Source organism: Xyrauchen texanus, chromosome 44 (genome assembly GCF_025860055.1).
Source record: "Xyrauchen texanus isolate HMW12.3.18 chromosome 44, RBS_HiC_50CHRs, whole genome shotgun sequence".
NCBI classification, from domain to species: Eukaryota; Metazoa; Chordata; class Actinopteri; order Cypriniformes; family Catostomidae; genus Xyrauchen; species Xyrauchen texanus.
Window position 1 is genome coordinate 26,307,300 of NC_068319.1, and position 22,765 is coordinate 26,330,064.

At 37.1% G+C, this 22,765-nt stretch overlaps 1 protein-coding gene across 3 annotated transcripts in view; it reads right to left on the minus strand.

Annotated features, from left to right (window-relative positions):
- The window catches only part of tjp2a (tight junction protein 2a (zona occludens 2)), a 47,157-nt gene that overhangs the window by 23,007 nt on the left and 1,385 nt on the right, over positions 1-22,765 (minus strand). For 2 of the 3 annotated variants that reach the window (XM_052116938.1, XM_052116936.1), the window contains exon 2: positions 11,188-11,317. The exons of the other annotated variant lie outside the window; for it this stretch is intronic. The gene's annotated coding sequence lies outside the window, so the exon portion shown is untranslated. The remainder of the gene's footprint in view (positions 1-11,187; positions 11,318-22,765) is intronic. 3 annotated transcript variants of the gene reach the window in all.

Sequence of the window (22,765 nt, forward strand, 5' to 3'; positions counted from 1 at the left end):
CATTTCGGGTTTTACTATCCTGATGGGGACATTTGGTCCCCACAAAGTGATAAATACACGCACGCACGCACGCACGCACGCACGCACGCACGCACACACACACACACACACACACACACAGTGATTATGATTGTTGCTCTTTAATCTTCTCAACTAAATATGCATCCCACTATTGCCCTAAATAATTATTTTCCCAGAATCCACAGCTGGGACAATTGTTGCCTTATCCAACCTGTTGTTTGTCTTCATGCTTTAATCTGAGACTCTATTTTTGTACAAGTTAAACTGAAACAAATACGCTGTACTGAGATATATCTACAGTCACACATATAAAAAGTCAAGGAATATAGCATGTTGAAGAAATAAGGCTCAAAGCTATTTTTTTGAATCAACACATTTGTTTAACAACTGTCATAGTACATTCTGATTACCAAAACTGAAAAGGATGCCACCTGCATGTAAACACACAACCCCCCCACCCCCCAGTAACACCACCCATCATCTTAACCACCACATATTGAGTGTGATGAACTGATGGCTTTTCAACCCAGTCCTTTACATTCAAAATGTAAATTTCTACACCACAGTAACATGCCAAATACTAGTGTAAATATGCATCAATGCATTGTGATGCATCAGTGTGACAATGATTATGATTACTACAATAATATTCAATGTTTAAGTCATTAATTTCTTGATTCTTTAGCAATTTTAAGTTGTAAATGTTGTAAAATGAGCGGTTTTTCCATAGGGCTGGGGATTGATACAGATTCCATTTGATTTCCCAATTTAATTTGATTCTGATTCACAAGCTCTCGTTTTGTTTCAGATTTCTATTTGCTTCATTTACTATTCATTTGGGTATATTTCAGGAATAATGCCCATTTTGCTTAAATATGAAAGAAATTCTCTTTCAGCTAATGATTTTAATTTTATAGGGGAACTTTTGACTTGATACAAATTGTATTCATAATTTTTCATCATTTGGTCACATTTTAGCTTTTTAAAGGGTCATGAAACCCTAAAGCAAATATTTTAAGTCAACAAATATTTACAGGTTGCACATCGTTGAAAACAATGATAGCACTCATTATGCTTGCTAATAAGGTGAAAGTGTTTTTTTTTGTTTTTTTTTAAACAAAAGTTGAACCAACATCACAAAAATGAGGTCTGTGACAAGATTCAGAGCTTCCATCCAATCACAGTGCTGCCTCATGCATGACCTCACATTACAGCGGAAAATTCAAAATACACGTGGACATAACAAAGGTCCCGGACCGGCGACAATATTTCTTGGCTGCAGACATGAAGCAGCTGTTTATGAGGAGGCTGTTGTTTCGGACACCGATTCCTCCGTGTGTTATGGACGGGATATTGCGACAGCTTATTAAAAAAAGAGAAGACTGAAAACTCAAGACATGTCAGCTCTTTTTGTATCCTTTCATCGCGCTTAAGCTTCTGTGATTTACGCCTACATCGTTTACCGGCGTAATGTTATACAGCAAAGTGGCCTAAAACGCCTTTATCTCCACTCATAATGCAATTTTCAGCCAACTCAGTTGTGTGTGTGTGTGTGTGTGTGTGTGTGTGTGTGTGTGTGTGTGTGTGTGTGTGTGTGTGTTTTGAAAGTAGCTCTTTCGGTTGTGCGCACATTAAGTGGAGTCGAATGGCTTCTTTAGCACATCCGTTCTACGTGTGATTAAAATTAAATGTTTTTTGTTGTTGTTGTCATTTCTGATCAACAACTGACTGTAAAGAACAGAAAGGATATTAAAAGAGAATGAAAAATGGATTGTGTGGATCTCTTCTTTGGACACAATTACACAGAACGAGCCAAACCAAACTTTTACTCTCAACAAGCAGTGAAAAGTTCTCTGTACTGAACTTCTTTGTGAAAAGTGGCTAATAACAAACATTTAGTTTGCATATTGACATTTGATTGCATATGTGAGTGATTTACGATCAATGGAAATTTACATACATAAAATGGCAATCTTGAGATTTAAGAATCGATATCAAAACGTGATAAAATCGTGATTCATCGGAAAATCGATATTTTTACTCAGCCCTAGTTTTTCGAACCAATTGTCAGATAGTGTGATGCATCACATTATTTAGTAAAGAGTCGAATCAAAGTCGAAGTACCATATCAGTAATAACACCCCAACCAAATACTAAGGCATTCTGTTTTAAGTCAAAACATAAATAGATAAAAACTAAAAAGTTACACTTCTTTACACAAACTGTACAAGATATTAACAGGTGGAGTAATGACCATCAGCAATAGTACTTGAGACTTGCTTACGATTTCCTGGAGGATGCGAATGGCCTTGATGGTATGCGCCCATTTCCTGTGCAGCGAGAGTACCGTCTTCATGCTGTCACCTCTCCCGTGAACACAATATCTCTGGCTCAAAGCGCATCACCTCTCAGCACAATGCATCTGTCTGCCTTTGACGTAAGACTGATGCCACTGGCCTACATTCTGTATAAATCCCACTGTCCACAGCAGACAACGCCAGATACGCAGAGAAAAAAAAAATGGGGCAGAGAACTTGACAACTACTAAGGTATTAAAATTTCTATTTAAATTCATCAAATTATGCAGCTCTATCTGGATTGACATTAAAAGCTTTGCATGGATAATGGAAAGCAAGTAGCACCTCTGAAGTGCTGGTATTTCAAAACAAAATCTTTCAGATAAGGATTTTCTCTTTGGGCATACATGACAAGCGATGCTGGTAGATTAGCAATGACTTCATCACTTTAATTATAATTTAGATGGATTATGGGGCTCGGAGCACCCAACTCACTAACTTAACATGTACAGCTGTGTTCTACAATAGCAGCTCTCTCAGTCCAACACAAAAGCAACAGTTTTTCAACGATTAAGGCCCTACGATCAGAGGTGTAAAACTGATTCAGTTTGGTCTCCTGTACACTCAAAAAAATGGGCATTCGTATTATAAGATAGAATAAAATTGATCACACATACATGGACCAGTACCTAATACAACTGTTACAAAAACTGTACTTTATTTTGGATGTGGATTTTTTTTTTAATAAAAGTGCAGGAAAAGGAAGAGATGTAGTCCAGTGAGTCATGTTCACTTCTCTTAGAAGACGTCATGAAATCAAGGAGTTTTGTTGCATTTAATCCATGCCTGCAAGCTTTGAGGCCATCTATATGCATTTGTACTGCAAAAAGTTGACAAAATAAACTTTTAACAGATATAAACATTTAAAATGTACAGTCTCTTCCCAAAAAAATGGAATAAAAATATTGATGACTCATCCTGTACTCAGGGTGTGTCCATATATTTGTCCAATAAAATACTTTATAGCAGTGTTTCTCAACTGGATGTTCACATCCCATAAGTAGGTTGCAGATGGTGGTCTGCACGGGCCTAAAAATGAAACCCGACCCGTACACGAGACAGTGTGTCCTGACCCTACCGGGCCCAAATGATACCATCAGATTATAAGGCCGAACCCAAAATTGCTTACTATCTCATTTCTTCTCCTAGTAAGTACTGTTGCAATAGGCTGTATTTTATGAAAGCGTATAGGCAACATTCGTAACAGTACTGAAACAAGTATAGTTTTGAAACACGCATAGTTTTAACCAGGCACAGCAGCCCCACAGTACACTAGAGCAGAAGGGGAGAAAAGTATTGCCTTGCCGTTAATTTGCTGAAACTTCACTTGGTGCAGAACAATCTAGAATCATATGAAACAATGCAACAGTCCCCTCTATGCAGACTGAACTTGTTCAGAACGTTGACTCTTTGTGACAACTGCGCTAAAACAATCTTGTTGCAGCGAAAAAAAATTAAACCAAGCAAAGGAGTCTCAACATGTTTTTTTTTGACAATTTGAAGTTCTTTTTAACTTGACATGGTGTTTAAAATATGCTAAAGAAAAAGCGAGACGTGGTGCAAATGTCAAAGACATTCTTCCAGCATGTGTTTAAACAATGGGGAACAAAACAGAACAGACATGTGCAAAAACAAATTCGGTGTGAATGGCCACTAACTTGTCCGTTCGAACGTGTCTGTGAATTAGAGCGCGTGCGTGAAACAAGTTCGGTAGCCTGTTTATTTTTTTTATTATTTACAAACCCAAACCTGACATCCTACTTGAAAAACTGACCCGAACTAGCCCGAAACCTGTCGGCCCGGATCAGGTTGCAGACCTCTAGTTGCAGGTCTATTCGAACTAGGTCGATGATAGCAGGAAAAGAACATGCCATGGTTCCTCCATTGAGACATTTTTGGTGGTTACCAAAGTGAAATTTAGGGCAGCCAGGGCAATTTTTCTTGTTCGTTGTGACACCAAACTTTCAGCTTTAATGACAATCTGGAGTTCAGCACTTTATATGCACTAAAGGCTTCTCATCTGCAAAGCAATATTTATGGGTGCGATTTAGCTTTGCGCGAGAAAGGAACTACTCGAGCCAATGATCTGCTGTGCTCTACGGTGAACTCGCATCAATTGGGCAACCCTCGCTATTGCGGTGTGCAGACCTCAAAACTGATGTGACCCATTTTAATACTAGTGATTATTTTCTAGTTTAAAGTGCTATTGAGGAAGTCAAGTTAAACCGCTCAAACAGACAGCCTCGACATGCTAAACAGCACTAAGCAGGAAACTAACAACTTTTAGCTATGAGCTAAAATATTTTTTTGGGATTACACATCACCCTTGCAAAACGGTTTCATGATTTTACTGTAGTAACAGTAACTGTGCTGTAACTATGAAAATAAAACTCCACTTTCACATTCTTCTTTTGTTTTTTGTATTGTTTACATTCTTCGTGTTATGTCGCCACCTACTGGTCGGGGCTGCTCAAGCTGGAGATTTGTAGATAAATAGGACTTAAAGCTACATTATATAACTTTTGGCCCTCTAGCGGTTAAAAAATAAAACTGCATATGTCTTGCAGAAGTACATTGTTTGGTTGTGGTTCAGCTCTGCTCCTCTGCGCAGAAGAATGTGGTTCGAGGCACCAGTTTACACACTAATACAGGACCTCTTAAAAGAGCGGATGGACAAATAAACAAAGAAATAAAAAAGATGGATAACTGAAAACATGTCATCTGAGCAGGTAAGTGGCATATCTTATGCTGTTGTTTTGACCTATTGGAAACATTGATGTTTTGAAATAACTTACATTTCAAAAGTTAGGCAACATTTGTTAACATTAGACATAATTATTGCTAGTCTGATATGGTAGCACCATGGTCGTTGGAGGAATGTTGTCTCGTTTCACTGTGTACTGTACTAACTGTATCTGGTTGAACGACAATAAAATACCACTTGACACTTGACTTGGTCAAACGCTGTGAAGTTTTTATAACTGCAGGATATTCCATCCAAATAGACCACAGTAGAAAATAATTAATAGATTGTCATTGTTACCAACCAGTGGTCAACATCATTTCAAGACTCACATGTTCTTGGCAAGCCTGGACTAAAGGATTTATTTAAATAAATGATTGCCGTTATAAAAAAAAATACAAACGTGTGCAAGCAAGTGAAAAGTTCAGCACTGATTACAGTATAATTATTGTTTTGCATTGTGTTGTGTGATTACACAACTATACATAAACATATCAATAAAATATCTTACCTGTTGAGTAAGAAAAAAATCCATCTCTGGGGCGCTTTTAAATCCTTTCAAATTTGAAGCCACCTCACCATTATTCATGATTTGGGTTTTATTACAGACTGCGTTGCTTTCACTTTTTGCTTGTAGACTCTGGTCTGTTAGGGGTTTCTTTGTTTTAACAAAGTGATTCCCTGGAGGTTTGCCATTTCGAATGATACATGGTAAATTTTTCTTGTTCGTTGTGACAACAAACTTTCAGCTTCAGCTACTCCCACACATGCGCTACAGAAGCCGGATCTTATTTTCTCTGTGTACGGATATGATGTCAACTTGCCGTGCATGACGTTTGTCACGAAAGACATTTGTATGCAATTTCCCGTGAAATATGTCCTGACAGCTCTAAAATATTTATAATATCATTATTACAGGTTTATCAAAGTGTATTTGTGTAAAGTAATACATGGTTTGGAGATGGATTTTTGTTGCACTCTCTCATTAAAAACATTGTTATTTTAAAATTAAACATTAAAAGTTACATAGTGTAGCTTTAATTATTTATCTGTTTCTCTCCAACACCTATCATATTTCTTCGGAAAACATGGATTTAACCACAGGAGTCTTATGGATTACTTTTATGATTCCTTTATGTGATTTTTAAGATTCAAAGTTCTGGTCACCATTCACTTGCATTGTATGGACCTACAGAGCTCAAATATTCTTCTAAAAATCTTTGTTTGTGTTCTGCAGGAGAAAGAAAGTCATACACTTGTGGGATAGCATGAGTGTGAGTAAATTATGAGAGACCAATTATTTTCACCTTTGGGTGAACTATCCCTTTAATACCAGGTGTTAATGGGGCCTATGACACTTTTGGCTCACGAGTCGGCTCGCCTGCTCTTCAAGACATGTACTCCGGTCCTCCCAGCTCCCATTCAATTTGACTATGCCTGAAGAAGCTTATAAATGTAGTTGGTTATGCACAGACTGATCTCACAGTGAAATCAGAAACAGTAGGTTGACTTTTCTTTAGCTAAAACCGATCTGTGCTTACTGGAATTCGAGCCATTGCCCCCAGTGGACAAAGTGGTAAGTGTTGTTAGGCATATGAGCATGTGTGAGCTCTATTTTCTGGGTGTAATGTCCACGGAGTGGCTCCAAAAGAGAGTTGTAATGCAAGCTGTTTTCAGTGGTACAGGCTGTAATACAGTGTAGAGAAGGGAATGCATATGTTATAAACTGTCTCCTAAGCAGCCAAATTGGCCCAGTTGCTAAGGAGGGTATAGTCACATGGGGGGGGGGGTAACCTCCTCGAGGTCGTGTTTAGGGGTTCTCACTCTCAATGGGGCGCGTGGTAATTTGTGCGTGGATCGCGGAGGGCAGCATGAGCCTCCACATGCAGAGTCTCCATGAAAGTACGAAAAGTACGAAAGAGGGATACCTTCTAAACACAACCCACAAAATCCTACAGGGATTGAAACATGGATTTTGGGTATCATTCAACAATGGATCTTGGCTGCCCTCTATTAAGACATTTCTGGTTAAGTTAATTGCCACTCAGAACTGGGTTAAACATATGGCTTTGATTATCTAGTATTTTTATATTACAGTTGATTATTTTTTATTTATATAAAAAATAAAAAGTTTGTGTAGTACATTTGAATTACAATAAACTTAAACTTCTATAGCTTTTTTATTTTACTTTAAAAACTGCTTTCCCTTACATAATAAACTGCCATGGCAACAGTATTTAAGATATCAAATATCCCTTCACAATTTTACATCAGCAGTGTCTTGACATCATTAAAAATAATTTTTAAGCAATTCACGTAAACACAAGAGGGCTATTTCAAAGTCTGTTAAAATTGCCTTACTTCCTGCTGCCAGTTGGTGGCACTATGATCGTGACCCACAATAGACGCATAAATATTATCATCCCCATTATAAAACATACAATGCACACAAAAGTTATAAGGAAATTCCTATTTCACATTTTTGCCCTTAATTTATTGCCTCGCCATGGCAACAAGTTTGGTGGCAGTCACAAGAATGCCTTACGAGGAGTATTCAAAGGTTCAGGGCCTGCAATTTTCAAAAAATGCACATTCAATCCAAAATGGCTTATTTCCTGTTGGTCAGAGCTAATGACTTTCATTTTGAAAGTTTTCCGGCTTGATGAGATCAACATATGCAGCAAGTTTGGTGACCGTAGAAGATACTGACCCCACCACTTTTGTCAAAAAGTGGCACTAAAGAGCTCCCCAGCCACGACCATGTGTTAACTTTTGCCCAGGCCTAATTAATGGCCGACAACTCTAATGTGTGTGCAAAACATCATGAAAATTCAAGCATGCCAAGTACCTCAAAAACATGTGATTACACATAAAAAGAAATAGTGACATTTATTGCATTGCCATGTCAACTGTATTTGAGATATCAAGAATCCCTTCAGAATTTTAAATCTGCACTGTCTTGACATAATTAAATGTGTTTTGGTAAACATAAAGGATATTTCAAAGTCTGTTAAATGTGACACACTTCCTTCCGCCAGTTGGTGGCACTACGAACGTGACCCACAATAGCCACATCAATGGGATCATCCCGCAAGGCCAATTTTGATATAAATCACACAATGCATGCAGAAGATATGAGACACTTCCTTTTCCCCATTTTTACGTTTCTTTATTGTGTGGCCATGGCAACACCGTTCAATATATCTAAAAAAAATCTGCACTTTCAGTGCTTGGGCCCTAATAATCCATAGAAGAACAACAGAGCCTCCACACTTTCAGTGCTTAGGCCCTAATAATCCATAGAAGAACAATAGAGCCTCCACACTTTCAGTGCTTAGGCCCTAATAATCCATAGAAGAACAATAGAGCCTCCACACTTTCAGTGCTTAGGCCCTAATAATCCATAGAAGAACAATAGAGCCTCCACACTTTCAGTGCTTGGGGCCTAATTAAATTTGTCTTCCAGAAGCATACTTGGTTTGGGATGAAAAATTACAAAAACTGGTTAACACTTCACAATATTTACATTAAATAATTCTTAACAGAATGGATATTTAAATAGTTAAAAATGAAACTTCATGGATCTTTGATTAAAATACTTTCAAATATATTTTAAAGTTATACAATAAACTACTTATCTGTCAAGCATTAGAGAATTTTTGCTAATTACATAAAATGTTGTCCATTGCGTAAGCAAAAACTGTGTAAGCAAAAATGTATTTGTGATTTAACTAATGTTTTAAAATATATTTTATGGTGAAAATTAGGTTTTGTAATTCTGTTTTATACACAGTTTGTGCACTTTGGTGTTCTTAACACATCAAACTAATGATTATATGCCTAATTAAAATGTATTAAATTAATTCGATTACACATAGCAGCAGGTATTTTTTGCATTTATTGCTACCGTAGATTAATGCAGAAACCGAATATGTTTAAATAAAATTACTGTCCTAGAATTTGAGTTCTAACAGTACTCACATGAAAATAGTCCTCAAAATTTCTACTCAGAAAGAGGCATCTCTCCACAATCACGGGCCTCTTGCAAACTATGGGGGTTTACCCAAAGACGACAGATGAAAAGGAAATTAAGATGATTGTTTGAATTAAAGAGTTTAAAATGTAATTGTGAGTATCGGTTCGGGATCGGTTCGTATATGGTGGTCTTGTTCATATAAGATCATTGTTAGATCATATTTTACCTCATATCGGTCACAGCGACAGCACTTTGAACATTAAAAAAAGCAGTTTGTAATCAGAGTTTACTTAAATTCTTCGTGAAAAAAGTTAATATCAACCAACAGCTGCTGCTGCGGCGGGTCTTATAGAGCAGACGCGATAACAATGACAGTGACCTGTAAATTATCATAATTTATGTAAAATCCTGTGTTTTACCGATGCAATGATCTGGTGGATATTTAATGAAGCCCCACTCTCCAATAAAATGTGGGAAACTGGGTGTTCCAACCCCACAAACAGCACTTTTTGGAAAGTTTCAGCCCAATTTGAGTGAAGTGCTAATTTTTTTTCTGGGCTACCAAAAGATCCCGGAAGTGGCGGGGTGGAGCGTTTGATTGTAAACTGTAAATTCACATTCCCAAACGTACCAATAAAATACGAGTGAAACATTAATCTACATTGTTTTAAAAATAAAGCACATAAATTTGCACAATATTTCATATTGGCTTTAGTTTAATTTTCCGTCATAAGCGTTCAAGGTCTTTTTAAGAAATGATTCTAGATTATTTTAGAATGCATTTCTTTCACCATCTCCCATATGCATAAAATGGATGGTTCCAAAATGACATATCTATTGACTGAGGCAAAGGCTGGATAACCATACTGGAGCCTCTAGCCATGTCATGTAATTAATATTCATTCAGCTTCTCTAACTTTCTATTTTTTAAACATATCTTAATTCTTTTAAATTATATTACAACTGTGCCCATACTCCAAAGGGTTCAGGAAAGACAACCATTTAAGGTCATTTTCATAGTTTGTGCTCAAAAAAGGGAGGTGTATTAACAGGTTAAAACCTTTGAAATTCCAAACTCAAGTCTCTGTTTACACGTGTTTAGTTACGAAAAATCACCAATTGGCAGTTTTAGTTATGACACAACATTAGGCTCTCAAATAAGCACATTGTAACACTATAACAGCAAACATAGTATCACAAACAAAAGCTCCAACAACACAATCTGTATTTATTCATTCAGATATTTAGTGTTCAGATTAAATGTAACTTTTCAACCATACTTTCCCCCACACAATCAGCATCAAAGGTTGTGACTGTTAATAAGTTACATAACTTCACATTAAAAAGAATGAGCTCACTGACAAAAGTACCATACAGGCACACTACCATGGCGTTTTTGGACATTGAATAATGGCAATAACATGTTTTTAGACATGTACCATGGTGGTATTAAATACATTAGTAATATAGAATGAATGAATATAATAATCTGTACCACGGTACACATTTTTATAAATTGTACATTGTAAGGGTATTATATAGAATACATTTGTATGATAATTCAATCAGACAAATGGATTCAACACATGTATATAATAAAGCATTAATAATATAGGATGACTGACAAACCTATAATGAGGATCATTCATGTATTCTGAGTTATTGATGTGTTTTAAAGACCCCATGAAATAAAAATCGGAGTTTTGTGGCTTTTGGTCCATGTCTGTTTGCTTTAAAGCCATCTATATGCTATTACACTTGTAAAAATCTTTAAGCATTAAAAACATAGTCTTTATTCTGAAAAACAACCCAAAAATATTGATGACGCATCTTACACTCACAGGCATATCCAACTTTCTGTCCATTAAAATGCTCTCTAGAATGACCCTTCAGACTGACAATAACAAGTAGAAAACTGTGGTTCACTGTTGTGATTTAAACTAAAAGCTTGAATGTTTTAAAAAGGAATATGTCCTGCCTAAATTTCAATAAGAAATAGTTCAAACATAGTAAAGAAAACTCTGCTCATCATCAAGCCATTTCATGGGATCATAAATAATAATTGTTGAAAATTTGGTTGAGTAGAATACCTGTAAAACAGCTGGGTAGCTTGGAGCAGAAAGGCGTCGTAGACACAAAAACTGAGCTTCGTGGGTCAGGGAAAACCTCTGATAGCTGGAACAGCTTGAGCGGAATAATTCAATTTGAATGGACTGGTCACTGTAAGAGAATATTTGCTGTTATATCACTGATTACATACTGTATATGCATATGTACATTATACATAATGATCTTCAAATTAGCTCTGTTTACAAATATGAATTGTGCATAATATATATATATTTTTTTTGTTTGTTTTTTACAATTTATTTATATACACTTTTTTTTGTAATGTATGAGTTGGAGCAAAAGGAAAAGGAGCCAACATGTCACCTCAATTTACTTTGAAGAATCAAAAATATAACATTTTTAAAAGAAGCTTTGATTTGTTTATATATTTTGTCACTACATAATTACAATACTTCCATGGTGTTGGTTAATAATTATGATTACTCTATTAATTTAAAATGTGAAAAATAGTAATAATAAAGAATAAGTAGGTGCATTCAAACTTCTGGCTGGTAGTGTATTTAATAGAAACAACAGTGCTTAATAGTAGTGTGCAAAACTGACTAATATATATATATATACACACACACACACACACACACACACACACATTTAAACAGATACAAAAGAGTTCCGACTCTGAATTCTAAAAGCAATCTTAAAAGCAAAATAAGCCACGAGAGTCCATGCATTACAGTGTTTTTACCATAGTTAAGGGGGCTTTAGGCAATCTGCTTCATGCCGTGCTTTAGAGCAACCACATGGTTAAATTACTTCAAAGCATCACTAAAGGCTTACCACATTATTTGAGACAGACCAGTGAAACTGAACATATTAAAGGCCCAACTAGTGTATAAATTCAAATGCAACTCAAATACTCTTCAGGGTCATTTGAGGAGAGAAGCCACACCAAACACAGGTGAGATGGTATATAAAGAGCAATAATATAACCTCAAACACATCCAATCACTGAGCGCAAGGAATGTCATAAAATACTGATACATTGATTATGGATTGGCACGTTATGATATATTTACGTTAGCTGAGATTTAAATCACAAGCCTAATATGTGAGCTTTCCAATTCACTTCTGTTTAATGTAGTCTGATGTAATAGCTTTGAGAGACCACAAGGGGGTGATATAACATTCACTATACTCAATACTGAAGATGGTCAGGTGTAGGACAAGGCACAGGCATCACACAGAGTATGTGTCAATGCGGTGCAGGACAAGTGGCAGTTCATACAAACAAAAGAAGGTTTTTGTACTTCAAGAATTAACAAAGTGATGTTGAGAAGTTTGCAGGGTAAGCTCAAGTATACTTTGGTTTTGAAGCAAACACTTAGCATCTGCGTACAGTCGAACGTCAGCCTTTCAAAGTATAATTGAGTAGACTGTACACGCATGCAAAGCATTTGGTGCATGCGCTCTACGACTGCTATGATATACTGGATTATTTCTCAACAGGAGTTTAGACAAAAAGACATCTTTATATTCCTTCAGATTTGAGTTCTACAAATGCATGTATCTCCTGACCTCTTCACACACGCAATCTTGACGTGCACTGTTGTTGTTTTCACATACGTTGCATGTTTTTTAAGCAGCTATTACATCATCTTCTAGCACTTCTTCTTGACAGTAAAGGCTCAACTGTGAGTGTTGCCACCTTGTGGATCCACTCATTAGTGCAAATAATTCCAGGCACATGAGCATTCTGCACAATCTGGCTGCACGTGTTCAGTGCTCAAGCACTCTGCTGATGACGAAATTTTTGTTGTAGGTCCTGATCACAGACGCTTAGCATTCGTGTCTGACCAAAGTATGCTTTAGAATATGAAACTGGTTAACTGCGCAAAATGAACAATTAGAAATGGCGAAATTTATTTTGCAATCAATCTGTAGCCTTGAATAGGTTAAAAAGGCATACTTGTAACTGAAAATATATTGTATAGGCTATATGAAAGATACATATACACAATATATTTACATTTACATTTATGTCCCTTATTACAGGGACAATCCCCCCGGAGCAACCTGGAGTTAAGTGCCTTGCTCAAGGACACAATGGTGGTGCCTGTGGGGCTTGAACCAGCATCCTTCTGATTATCAGATTACCAGTTATGTGCTTAGACCACTACACCACCACCACTCCAATATATCCTCCAGTGATGTCTAGACTAGAAAATAATCTGTCCATTGATCATGATTTGTGTCGAATTTAATGGAAAACTATGCGAGTTGCCCTTTGTGGCGCTGCATAATTTTGAGCAGCTTCTGGAGTCGTAGGTGTCATATATGTGCGTACCTTCATAGAAAATAATTGTTTCTAATTTTAGAACGTGCCATGTCGTACGCCAAATGCATCCGGTGTGCATCACCTTTTTAGTTACACTGTGCTAACACTTTACCAAAGTTTTTTTGGGAAATATGTATGAAAAACAAAGACTATTTTGCAATGAGTAGCCCTATTTATATCTGAAAAAATGCTGATATAAATTTATTATCATCAGGGAAATGTTCTGATTATCATTACTGCTATGCGAAAAAGGCATATAGATCCCAAGCTTATGAGCGCTGACTCAAGTTTTACAGATTTAAAAGCACGAAGCACAACACAAATAAAGAATCCATTGTTATTTTTCTAGTTGTTCCATTCCTATACAAAACTCACCCTGACGGTCTCCACAACCTTCTGCCGGGAGGTAACAGCTCTCGCTTGTTCAGAGGCGCAATCCCAATAGCCGCCTGCATGATGGTGATACATTTCTTGTACTTCATTTTTAAAGTTCTTGCGTGTTTCTTTGAACTACAGACCTCACTACATTACTGACAATGCTTTAGTGGCTTAATCTAACCTCATTTAAAGCAGACTCAGCATCACACGATCCATCCTGGTCTCTAGAATACAACAGATGCTCATTTAGTTCTCCTCGTAGGAGAGTAGGGGAAAAAAAGAGCGACAACCAAGTTGGACAGGCGGGCAGAGCATCACTCTTACATAATCCTAGAGATCAAACATTTGTCTAATGAGAATGCGGTGAGGGGGGATAATTGTGGTACTAAGCTGAGATAGATCATGGACGCACCCTGGTCCGTTCCTCTGTAATCCTTCTGGCGCTTGTGGCTTAGCCTCCACCCATTATCACACACCAACCCGTATACACATGCTTTGTCCATGCACAAAATGACCACCCTATGCAGGATTTCCATAATCCACGTTTCCATGGGGGGTTAATTAATTGTCCAGTGGCGAGCACATGTGGATTATGGAGGGAGATTGCACTGCCAAACTGGAGGGGCTCTGAAATCCCCACCACACTCCAACACATCCAAATCTCCTAAAGCCCCGTAAATGAAACCATCTATTTTTAGTTTGGGGCACAAATGTTTCTGTTCAAACAGGCATGGTGTGTGACAAGCACTGCTTTTACACAGTAGCTCTGGTGTAGGTCAAAACCTTAAATGCAAAAGCTAACAAAATTGTATCAGTTTAGATTTCAGAATAAAATCATTCATAAAATACAAGTTTATTCTGAGACAGTAGCATGTGTTTTGTGTTAGCAGCCTAGCAGTCAGCCTAGAGTTATCATAATAAGGTATAAGTAAAAGCCTAAAATATAGTACAAGCACACATCATACACAGATGAGGCTACCAAACATCCTGCTTTAAAAGGCAACCATTATCTTAGAGACTCTGTCAAGAGGCAAGATGGCCTCATACTTCTGAAAGATGGTCCCGAACATTGTGTTGCCACAACTGTGGAGGTCTTGCATCTCTTGAGGCCAAATTGAAGGATCAAATACAAAAAGAAATGAATCATATTACTTCAGATATTCATATCTGTTTTAAAACTCTCCAATGAAACCTCTAAATAATTGAACTTGGTCCCTGTCCACATTAGCTCTGGAAAGAGTATGTTTCCTGTGCTGGTCTTTGCCATCAAGCATAAGCGTGAACTGTTCAATGGCTAGCATGAGTTCATCTTTACATTCTCCTATGGTCAGCTTTTCTTGCTGAAACCTTTTGAAAGTCAGTTGCAAAATGTTGCCAATGTCAAACATGTTGGCCAGAAAACACTGAAAAAATTCAGTACAGACATGCTTCAAGTCCCTTTCATCCGTCGTAGCCAGTTGCATCTAAATGGCAGGCAAAAGTCTCAATATTTTCAACAGTGTCACATGCCTCCGTGCAGACTATCTGATATTGTGAAACTGTTCTAATTTTAAAAATACTCATCACACAACTTCGTTAGCTCTACAACTTTTTTTGCTACACCTTTATGTAAATAAAATTGCAGCAGCTTGATAACAGAACCATATGAAATCTCACAATATGAAATCATGCATTCAGCTGATTTTGCCCAGTTCTCAAGAGTGTGTGGAGTGCACAAAATATGCACAAGAGAATCCCCAAATCACGGTCATTTGCCATAGATTTGGTACAACACAGTTGTACATACTGACATTGACGGCATCTGTGAAAACAGCGACCAACTTAGCCCTTCTTTCATTCAAGCCCGAGTCATGGAATAGATTGATCACCCCATCCGATATGTCCGGCACATTTGGGTTGGCACCAAATCCATTGGTGGACATAGACAAAATGTATGCCATATCACCCTGCAGCTATTGCCTGGTTGCCCACTAAAGCTAAGCAGGGTTGAGCCTGGCCAGTACCTGGATGGGAGACCACCTGGGGAAAACCAAGGTTGCTGCTGGAAGTGGTATTAGGGAGGCCAGCAGGGGGTGCTCACCCTACGGTCTGTGTGGGTCCTAATGCCCCAGTATAGTGACGGGGACACTATACTGTAAAAAAAGCACCGTCTTTCGGATGGGACGTTAAACCGAGGTCCTGACTCTCTGTGGTCATTAAAAATCCCTAGGGCACTTCTCGTAAACAGTAGGGGTTTAACCCCGGTGTCCTAGCCAAATTCCCTCCATTGGCCCCTATCTATCATGGCCTCCTAATAATCTCCATCCCTGAATTGGCTACATCACTCTACCATCTCCTCTCCACCAATAGCTGGTGTGTGGTGGGCATTCTGGCACACTATGGCTGCTGTCGCATCATCCAGGTGGATGCTGCACACTGGTGGTGGTTGAGGAGATTCCCCCTATACTATGTAAAGCGCTTTGAGTGCCTAGAAAAGCACTATATAAATGTAAGTTGTTGTTGTAAACCATTTCCTGCTTTGTTTTTGTTGTCTTCCGATCCTTCAAAAAGCAGACCCCAAAATTCAGAAGACTTAAACTCTTCCCTCAACAGACCTTTTCACGCTGGCTAGATCCGGTCTGCTTCACTGAGCATTTGTTGTGTAATGAAACTATGATTAATCTGAAATACTTAATCTTAATATACTTCCCTTTGTTTGAAATTATACTCCCCCTGATGCTTGATTCAACTTCCCGCGTCTACTGCCTGCGCAGATATCAACAGAGCAGTTGGGTTTTGGTTGCCAGGTTGAGGACACAAATTATTAGAAATTTGTATGACGTGTCGATTGTGTGAGTAGGATGCATTTCATACAAGATCTGGCAACTGGACAACCTTGGAATAATATATTGATGTGATTATTCATATAACGTGGTTTGGGCCATACAAATTACCTGAGTTTGCGTATTGGACACGTCAGTTTTGTTCATAGGCTTGTAATCTTTGGAATTGTTTTGTTAGATGAATAATAAAGAGAAAAATGTCAATTTATAAAAATAGTGGAAAATGACATCCGTTTTGTTATATAAAGCAACTCATTTGCAGTTAATTGTTATTTCTACCTCTTTCCAGTCACAGAGCACTTTATTTTTAGAGAAGATCCTGTAACTTAGTGCAGTTTGGGGGAAATTGTAATGTTAAAAATTAAATTTAGCATTGAAGAAAGGTAGATATTGTTTGTATATGCGGTCAATAATAGTTCTTAGTGAGAGTATCGGCAGGTCACACTTGTAAAAAAAAAAAAATCGGAATCGGCCAACAAAATTGCAATCGGTGCATCTCTAGAAATAATGCAGACTGATGGCTGCAACTGAAGAACACATTATCGATTTTCAACCTCAGAGCTCATAGTAGCTCTGTCTTTAAGCATAGTTATTGTTAAAAATCAATTCTCCTAAATAAATGGTTATTCTTACTTCCAGAACCAGACCGTTGTGCTGTTGACAATCAGAATCAAGTATTCCAGAGATTGGAGTAATAAATGTGTTAATAAATAAATACTGTGTTTATGTGTAATATATATATATATATATATATATATATATATATATATATATATATATAACCACCTGCCTAATATTGTGTAGGTCCCCATCGTGCAGCCAAAACAGCACCAACCCGCTTCTCAGAATAGTATTCTCTAGAGTTTACTCAGAATGGTGCCAAAAACATCAAGTGAGCAGCAGTTCTGCAGACGGAAATGCCTTGTTGATGAGAGAGGTCAACGGATAATGGCCAGACTGGTTAGAACTGACAAAGTCTACTGGAACTCTGATAACCGCTCTGTACAATTGTGAGAAGATGATGCTGTCACGCACAATCTAATGTTGTGGCTGATCAGTGTATATACAAAAAGGTATTGTTGCAGTCTACAGAATTAAACAAACATGAGTCTAATCCTGCAATATTACCAAAGACTATGACAAAGTTGCATACTATAAATAGTGAGCACTACGAGTTGAAACCTGTTGCAGATGTCAGCAGTGTTGTAACCTCATTCATCCAGACATGCCTCTATACATCTCAACACTGCCAGAGAGGAGGAGCTCTCACTGCAGTCTCAGTAGTGACCATAATAGAGCTCAAACAATACCAGCGCTGGCGTAATCACTTCACACTAGAACAGTTTAAGATATGCGTGAAAGATTCATGTACGACACAGAGCACTTAAAGATGCAATGATAACAAATTTAGAACTATATTTTTACATTTTCTGAAGAAAATGGGAGAGGTGCTTGCCATTATGTTAGGGCTAGAGTGTTTTTTAGCATCCTGCTTGGTGGTTGCTAAACGTTCCAAGCCAAACGAGCCAACCCCTTTGTTTCTATGCAAGTCTTTTTTGTCCCATTTTCTTTCTTTTCTTTTTACTGTACACCAGTCAAATATTTTTAATTCTGATTGCTAAGAAGAGTAAAAGCACACTTCTCAGTACTCTGCATGAATTGAGGTGTTATTCATTTCTGTACCTCAAATGGTAACCCCAAGTTTGAGAAATAATAATAGTTATGATTGTTTTAGCAAAAAGCCCTAATAATAATTGAATGGATAAGTAAGTCTAGATCAGTAGTTTCCAAACTGGGTGCAGCCAGGATTTGTGGTGCAAAATCACAAATCCGCTCAGTTTAATATTTTAACAGCCATGATAAAATTATCAACAGTACCAAGATCTGACTCAATTTGTTAACTGCATGCCGGCTGCTTTCCAATGCTCACATGTGCATGTCTATGCATGCTCGCTCGTGCCTCATGGTGAATGCAGCTGCGCACCTAAACATTTAAATGTGCTTCTTAGTCAAAATGCCCCCTTTGACCCGTTATGAAACACAGCAGTATTACGAGTGTGTACATTGACGGGACAAAAATCTGTGCCATCTTGACGTGGTATTACTATAAACACAGCCGCTAATGTATAACAGGATTCAGACAGGACAAAAAGCTTAGACAAAAATATGCTACATTCCCATTCTATAAGACCTGCTGCAGCTGTTATAATCCTATTGTTAATATTAATTAAACAACATTATTGACAAAAAAAAGAGAAAAATTACTCACTGTCCATGGTTGCAATACTTCAGAAGCTTTAAAAGGACAGTTCACCCAAAAAAAAGAAAATTCTCTCATTATTTACTCACCCTCATGCAGGGTTGGGAGGGTTACTTTTGAAATGCATTCCACTACAGATTACAGAATACATGCTGTAAAATATAATTTGTAATGCAATCCGTTAGATTACTCAAGGTCAGTAACATATTCTAAATACTTTGGATTACTTCTTCAGCACTGGTAGATTGTTTTCACTTATTTTGACTATAAAAGCTCTGCCAGTACAGAAAGACAAAATACCCATGTTAAAAATACATTCTCTGAAAACCTAAATATCTTATGCAGTGTTGTTTCTAAAACAAGATTAATCAAACTGATCTTATATATCAAATTGATCCTAATATCAAAGGTCTTACTAGAAAAAAGAAATTATGATCCAACATGATATTTTTTATGATAAAAATATGGTTGTGTCTGGTAACAAGTGCATGTAAAATGGCTAGAAATAGCATTTTAGCTTAGTGTAAAGCTGACAATTTACACAAGGTTTATTTCTATTTCTTCTGCTCCAAACTTACTTCAAACGTTCTTCTCTGTCTGCTCGTATGCATGTAACCCATCATAAGAAAGTGTTTCACCGCTGTTCAAATACACTTTGGATCACATCATTTATATGTATAAATGTTTTCCATCTGAAAGGACTAAATATGAAATAAATAAAATGCAAAGTAATCTCTTCAGTATGTAAAATACTTTTTGAATGTAACTGTATTCTAAATATCAATGATTTAAATTGTAACTGTAGTGGAATACAGTTACTTTTAATTTGTATTTTAAATACGTAATCCTGTTACATGTATTTCTTTACTACCCAGCCCTGCCAATAGATGCCATCTCAGATGGAAGATTTTTAGAAAAATATTTTAGCTCTGTAGGTCCTCACAATGCAAGTGAATGGTGGCCAGAAGCTCCAAAAATCACATAAAGCCAGCATAAAAGTAATCCATATGACTCCGGTGGTTTAGTTCATGTCTTTAGAAGCAATATTTTACGTGTTGGTGAGAAACAGATCATTATTTAATTTAATTTTCCTTCTTTGGGTGAACTATCCCTTTAAACCAAATGCATTTCAATGACAGGTCTGCTTTTCAGTAAAACTCTTGACTGTATCGAATCTGTATTAATGTAAATCTAAAAATCACACAGTAAAGATGGTTGTGGCAGCGGGGGCGTGGTCAAGCGCCCGTCCGAGGGAGAAAGCGGTAATGGCACTTGCACCTGAGCTAAATTATGTTTAACTCCTGTCTCTAATTTCAGTGAGCATGGGGAGAGCGGCATAAAACGGGCACAGAACCTCCAGACGGGAGAGCGAACAACTCTTGTAAGATATTGCTGTGGTTATTAAAAGAACCCTTACTTCCGAAGAGCTCTGCGTCTTCGTTCCATCCTTCTTGTCAGACCTCTTCACAATAGTCAATCATTCATGTAGTTCTATATTTCATTAGATAACTTTGTAACGTTTTTATGTCACAATTTTTTAATGTACTCTATTTATTACTCTATTTCATCACTAGCTCTTGAATAATTTCTCATACTTGAAGCAATGTTTGGGAGAAACACTTGAAGGCTATTTTACTTGAACTAAATATTTTAATATTTACATGCTGAATGTTTTCAATCGCATATGTATTTAGTTCCTGTGGTTAAGGTGCCATGTTGAAAAAAAAAAAAAAACACTATAAAAGGTGTTTGACGGTTTAAAAGGTTTGGGAACCACTGTTCTAGATAATGTACAGTATGTGACAATTTTAGCTGCTAAATAAATTGTGAAATACAACATATTCTGGTAATAATGTATTATTTACTTCCATACTGGTGACCTTCAATAACAAATGAACTTTGTCCTCTACTCTAACACAAAGTAAAAACTGCACAGGCACCGTCACGGTAAATGCAGTCCAAACTTGTAGACATTTTAAAATCTGCCTGAGGGTCATTTATACTGCCGTGTTGAAATTTAGCATGTCATTACCTGTGCCAATAGATCTCATCAAGTTTAGCGTGTAGGTAATAGTATCTATTATAGCTTTAATTATAGAGAGCCCACTGTAAACAAAATTGTGGAAATATATGAGGCATATAAAAATGTAATCATTTACACATTTAAATTGGGGAAAAAATATTTTTTGACCTATTACTTGAGACTACATTTGTACTTTTTTTATTTTTTATTATTATTAATTTGTCCCACCGGAGGATTATTTTCATTTAACTGCAAAAAAGCTAAAAATGGGGAAAACTTGAAAAAGATTTTGTGAACAGTTCAACAGATTACCACCCCTGGAGTCGCGAGTTTGAATCCAGGGTGTGCTGAGTGACTCCAACCAGGAATCTTAAGCAACCAAATTGGCCCGGTTGCTAGGGAGGGTAGTCACATGGGGTAAACTCCTCGTGGTCACAATTAGCGGTTCTCGCTCTCAATGGGGCACATGGTAAGTTGTGCGTGGATCCCGGAGAGTAATGAAATGTCAACAAAACATTGTATTATCAGCTTTGTATTAATGTCTCTGGGAATTGGCAGGTAAAGGATTTTGGGTGTTTACATGTATTGTCCAAGTATTTTAATGCCTTTACGTAAGCAGTCCGTGGTGCTTGCATGCATGGTGCTCCATGTGTTTAGCTAATGCACAATCACAGTGTATTATATGCAATGCCACTTTCTGCCAGCTGCATAATTAATCATCAAATAAAACATGCCACCTTTCACTCACACCTTTGGAAGCACGGCGGCTTCATAGATTCAAGCATACTGTTATCACCATAACGTAACGAGATCAAGTTGCTGTGGCTCTGGTTTCATCTTTCTGACCACAAGCACTGAAACTACACTCATAATGTAAACACTGACCTTATCAGTCTCTAGAACCACTCCTGTCCTCTTGTGAGAAACTCTGAGTCACAATCCAATACTGTGACTCCTTCACATTCTACACCTGGACACTCAAGTATGCGAGTATGCATGTGAACATGTGTAAGATGTTAAGTGAGTGGCACACACATTGCAAAAAACTGACTAGTAAGATTTACTTCATTTTCATTTTTAAGTTTATGCACACAGTTTTCCTAAGTACATTTTAATAGTATCACATTAAATAAAATCTACTTAACCTCATGACATAATATACATAATTCAGTTTTACATGTTTGACTGTAGAATTTACTTAATATTTTCAAGTTCATGATTAAAATAACTTATTCAATGTAGAAAGTATCTCATCTTTAATACTTCACTCCAAAATCTTGTTTTTTAGTGCAGTTACAAACAGTTGCAATCAAATGACCAGGAGTAAGTTACTCCCGTAAGTTACAACATGGGCTAGTTGTGGCGTAAATGGGCACTAAGTCACAATTTACGCACTACTAAATATGTAAGTGTTGCACTATTAATCTTAGTTCGAATGTAACCCTACCTATGAACTAAATTTGTACGGCAGCCTCCGACCAGGAGTAATGGTTGGAAGACTCATTTAATGACATCAATGAGCTCATGTTTTGCATGAAAGGCATTATTTCGGCATAAAGTATGATGTTTACGTTTATGACAGAGAATTTGCGTCACCCGGGGTTGAGTTTCAACACATTCAAAATATTTATATGATGTTAAAATGAATAAATGTCTATTTTTCTAGCCTGTTGTAAAATAAATTCTAAATGTAATGTCCCTTATTCGTTTCAGATACAGCTATTAAATATTGTTATATACCTAGGCTAAATATACCATTACTGAAATCTTGTTTTATTAT